Genomic DNA, 6,000 nt, shown 5'->3' on the forward strand with positions numbered 1-6,000 from the left:
AAGTGCGCGATGGGAGTGTTATTTGAGTCATACAAGCTTTTAATTGAAAACACTTTGTCAACATCGTGGTCAACTGTTGCGATACTTTTGCAAACAATTAGGCTGCCCACTGTTACAGTGAACTGAGTGAAAAGCCCATACATCTTAATGTGCCAGCTGTCAAAAAGCGTCTCTTGTTGAATATAGTAGGTGGAGAGTCCACAAAACCTTTACTGCGTCCATTCGCATTTGAATATACAGTGCCTTCGGAAAGTATTCAGACCCCTTCACTTTTCCGCATTTTGTTGTGTTATAGACTCAATTTAAAATGGATTAAATTAAAAGAATTTGCCATCAGTCCACACACAATAACCCAGAATGACAAAGCGAAAACAGGTTTTTTGAAATTTCAGTAAATTTATTAAAATTGAAATACAGAAATACCTCATGTACATAAGTAGTCCCAGACCCTTTGCTATGACACTCTTAAAATTAGCTAAAATGCAAAAATGTCATCAACAAATCACCCAATAAGTTGAATTGAGTCCATCTTAATGCAAGGATAGTAGTTCATGCAATTTTGGATTTCAGATCTTTGTTTTTATAGGGCCTCTGATTTGCATAGGAATCAATTACACACTGTGTGGATCAAATTGTCATTCCAAACTGAGCAAATGGAGAGGAACAAAACTGCTCAGGAATGCAACCCTGAGGCCTGGTGAGACTTGGGGATGGGACATCCATCATCTCAGTCACACTACAAAATTGGTTTATAACCAAAAAGAATCCCTTAATGGAAAATAATCTATCTCATATCCATAATTGTGTTTGCAACAATGAATTCAAGTGATACAGCAAAGAAATTGGCTGGAAATGTGTTTATTTGGTTTTACTACAGGTGTTTATTTGGATTTCCCACAATGTGGCTGAGTGCAAAGGGTTAGCACACTGACTAATAATTATTAATATAATTAATAAATTAATATTAACAGTCAATGGATTAGAGTGTCTTGGGTGCATCAACTGAAGAGAATTGCCTCACTTAGTGTATGATACCGGTGAGTTAAGCTTTTAGCAGACCAAGCGTGTATTTAACTGCACTTTAATCGACAGGCTATTCTGTCCTATGAAAAGTAGACCTATTGAAAAACTGCGTCGTCGCAATAATTTTCTGGGTGCACGTTTTGCTATTGATTTTTTTGCCCCCTCAATGATGGCAAATCCATACCTATTGTGTGCCCCATATTACCCCTTTAGCCCCCCCCCCATATTACCCCTTTAGCCCCCCCATATTACCCCTTTAGCCCCATATTACCCCTCTATCCTCACTCTGTCTTCAGAGATTGAATACTTCTGGTCCTCTGTGGCTCAGTTGGTAGAGCATGGTGCTAACAACACTTAGGTTGTGGGTTTGATTCCCGTTGGGACCATATATACTGACATGTATGCACTCACTGCAATGTAAGTTGCTTTGGATAAAAGCGTCAGCTAAATGGCAGATATTATTATATAATCTCTCACCCTCCTGACCTCTACTCCTCTTGCCCTACTAGTATATGTTCTGCCTTTACAGTGCTCTCCTTCACTGGCACTTCATAAAGTTTCTGTTATCGCTATTCAATACATTTGCTATGTGTCACAGTTTTGCCCAGAGAATTCAATGTCACTGCTTGAGAACTTTAGTTATTTTTAGGTCAGTGTTTGCGTATTGTAATCTGCATTGATATTTGGGTGAAAATGACTTACTGGACCTTTAAGATCCTAAATTGACTCTGTCTTCTGAGTGTTGCCATGGTAGCCTTTGTGTCCCCCGTCTCCAGTGACCTGGGCCAGGGCGTGTTTCTGCAGGGCTGGGACGGTGTAGTGCTGCCTGACGTGGCTCTCACAGTAGAAAGCAGTGCAGGTCATACAGGCAGCTGGGAGCAGGAGACTCCACTCTCTGTTTAACCCTACTAAAGTATACACAAAGACACTTATAATGTTCTTAAGGTAAAGCTTATCTAAATAGAAACAAGATATACACTTGCAATTGCAGTATTTCTACTAAAAAACATGTTTAAGCAGATGAAATATCATAATAAAAAAAATACATATTATAATCCCTTCTGAGCTTCAATGGAGTGTACACTCTAGATAGCAACACACTAAATTAACTCAACCTTCCCACCTTATATCAGGGGGACAGACTCCCCCTTTAAATATTAATGGTGGCTCCAATTATCGGTCACTCTTCATAGACGGGCAGCAAACGACTCCACACTCTCCTGCTTAACTCTATGTATCAGGCAAAAAAACATTGCTCACTTTTGCTTCATCAAAGCTTGACGATATGTATGGCACATAATGGGATGATTTATTTCCAGGGATATCATGAACAACATAGTGTCTGCAGCCAACTGTATGACTGGTCATAGTCTTGGATGTGATTTGTGTTAATGATCGTTAATGGAGTGAAACTGAACCTGGAGGTTTTATTCTACAGACAGACTCTCTACTCACCTGCTGCTCATGACTCCAGGATCTCATGACTCCCTCAGGATCCATACAATCTGATGATATTAAAGACTCTGATCCACTTAGAGGTGTTGCCTGTTTTCAAAATCTTATGTCCTTTTTGAAATAAGCCTTTACAAACATGAATGTGTCTGCGTCAGACGTGTGCTTAATGCGCGCTAGAGACAGGCCTTATTTAATGAGGAAGTAGGCTTACCCCAAACGGTAGAATAATAATCAGATTCTCGAGCCCTGAAATCAGCCACTTTATCCGCCTCTGAATGTCTCTGAAATGTGCGTCTCTCTCAAACAGGCCTGTTGTATCTGCTGCTTTTGCACCGTAATTCACTTTCACTTGGATGAGATGTTTTGCTCTGTACATTGTCAAAAAGGATTGATTGTTCATTGTGTAAGGTTCATGATATGTTTATGTACTGAAAGTAAATAAACACAGTGTCTGCAATTTGATGAGGTATGCACATCTCTTTAATGAAATAAAATATTTGGAAAATGATATGGTCAGCTTGATTGTAGCTGGTTGACTGTCTTGGTCCCCTTTTGGATAGATGGAATGTATTCTTTCATTACACAAAAGGTCAAAGTTCACATTTGTCCATTCAGAAGCCAAATCTCAAGGCTTTCCTCTATTCCTCACGTCCTCAGCCTCTCTTCTCAGAACTTATTGGAGGAGAAGGACTGAGGTTCCTCCCCTCCGACCTTCTCCAATGAGTTCTGAGAAGACAGGATGCAAGTCCTCCACGGCTATTTTTCAATTGTTAGGAACACAAGTCCTTCTGTACTCTCCTCCATCATGTTTCAAACATGTACTTTCTAAATAGTTAACCCAATCTGAAAAAAACAACATTGAATTAAAGCTGAAAAACTCTACTTTGACCCAGAGAGAGTGAGAGCAAGAAGAGAATCCCCCTCTCTGATAGTGACATCACAGTGTTCTGTTCTCTGATGAGATTCTTCTGGTCTGGAGAGATACCACCGGGGCCAGATTAAAAAAAACAATGTTGCTATGGTGACCCCCTCTCATTAAGGAAGTTGAGAAATGCAGTTTCACAACACACACTCATGTTCGCACACACACACACACACACACACACTCTGACACAGAGGTTCTGGTGACACAGATAGCTAAGCTCTTTTATCTGGCGTGTTTAACAGACCTGTGTGTCCAGAGACGAGTCAGGCTGCAGATACATCAGTAATCACTTCACAGGACTTTCACAAGGGATAGTTCACCCTAACATTACATTTCTGGGATCAACAACATCCCTTCTCTTCTGTCTACTGTTACATTAGTTAGTGGTTATTTCATTTTTGTTTATTTGTAATTTCACTTGCTTTGGAAATGTAAACGGTTGTTTCCCATGCCAATAAAGCCCTTTGAATTGAATTGAATAGTTCAGTCGAATCAGCGTCGCACTAGAATGGCGAAGACAATGTCTAAGATGAACAAAGGAAAACAAACAACTATACAGGTTAATAAGTGAAATATTATGTGGGTTGACCTGTTGAGGAGAATCATCTACTGCATGTGGACTTAAAGAAACAGGATGACTCAATTTGATCCGCTTTATTGGCATGATAAGACATCTTATAGTACATTGACAAAGCAAAAACAAAGGAACTTAATCAATAAAGACAGAAATAGAACTCTTTATCGCACATATTCAGTACTTTCAGTAACTAGTCAGCTCTCTGGACTTTTAATTTGATATTTTTGGGATTTTTATTTCAAATTGACTTTGTTTTTGTCACTGATCTAAACAAAATACCCCGTGAATACAAAAATCTGTAATGTCTTGAATATAATCAGTCTTGAGTCAATACACAGTGTGTAATTGATTTTATGCAATTCAGAGACCCTATAAAAACACATATATTCATTCTCAAATCACATGAACTATTATCATTGCACTCAAAAAAAGCTTTTTGAGTGGGATGCATATATTAGGAACTTAAATAAAATATGTTTCATAAATCTGGTTACGATAAGTAAGACAATTCTGAAAAATTAAGTAAATCAAACTAACAAGTGTAGTTTTGAATGTGATTACCACCATTTATTATTCTTATGTACATCATTTATCAACAACATTTACATTCACGACATTTAGCAGACGTCTTTATCCAAAGCGACTTACAACAAGTACATAATATATATATTTTTTTATTAATACACAAGACAAGATGTTATAATCCCTTGTGCCATGATCCAAGGTAAAACAGATGTAGAAGGCCAAATCAAACCAACAAAGCGAGTGATATATCCACCATTCGATGCAACACCATAGCAAACATCAGGCTACGCCGTCATAGGTCTACGGAGTCATTCCTCAGGTGGTACCATTCACCGGTTACCTACTCTAGCCAACTGAGGTAAGCAGCATGTCATTGGGGTTATCAAGTGGGCACCTTCTGTCACCGGTGTTTCGTTAAGTTAGGCCCACGACACCTCGAGAAGGCTTAACTGTGTAGTCCAGCGTCCTGGAAACACCCCCCTCAACACCACTACCTCAATACTATCTTTAACTTAAACCCTACAACCAACCTATCAGCCTGCCCACCCCATCAGTGTGTGTGTGTGATGCCCTATCTAGGGTAAATGTTTTCTGTAAGGTAAGGGAACGGTGTATGTGGGGGCCTAAATAGTGTGTGCATGTGTTTATGTTTATGTCTTTATATAAGTGTAGATGCAGGGATTCAAACCCTAATTTAGGGTAGAGGGAAGGGTTAGAGGTGGGGAAGCCCCCGGGTGGATACGGTCCCGGATTAGGGAAAGGAGGGGTGAGTGTGCCCTTTATTTATGTTGTGGGGGAATGTTTGTGTCCGTGCAACTTCATGGCTAGCCTACACTGGCTAGCAGTACTAACCCCCCCCACCACACTATGACACGATATCCTCTCATAAATATAGCCAAACAATGGCAGTACAAAACCCCTCACCACCACAATATGACACGATGCCTTCTCATTAATATAGCCAAACAATGCCAAGCTATGCTACCTCATGCTCTAGTCAAGTCGCTGTTGCATCTTACCTTTAACGGGAACCCCAGCTACTGATCTTCCGCCTCAGCCACAGCCACTGGCTAGCGCTCTCCGCTGCTACCGACATATTCTTTATCGCCAGTTTCAATTCTCGTCCGCGAATACCCAGCTCCGTTAGCAGTGCATAGGTTGTCTTGGCCACAAATCCTCGACAACCAATTTCCACTGGGCGAACAAAAGCGGTCCACCCACGCTGTGTCGCGTCTGCCGCTAATTCTGCATATTTAGCTTTCTTTCGTTCATAAGCCTCGTCAACCCGGTCTTCCCAAGGGACCGTGAGTTCGATAATATAAACTAGCTTCTGTGCTTCAGACCACAGCAGCATGTCTGGCCGCAAATTAGTGCTAGCAATTTCAGCCGGTACGATTAGCTGTTCAATTAAATCTACCTTTAACTTCCAATCTGCGCCAGTTCGCAACTGTCCCTGCGCGCAGCTGCGCCCTGGCCTCCTTACGCCAGTCTCTCC

Source organism: Argentina silus (assembly GCF_951799395.1).
Source record: "Argentina silus genome assembly, chromosome: 9".
Classification (NCBI taxonomy): domain Eukaryota; kingdom Metazoa; phylum Chordata; class Actinopteri; order Argentiniformes; family Argentinidae; genus Argentina; species Argentina silus.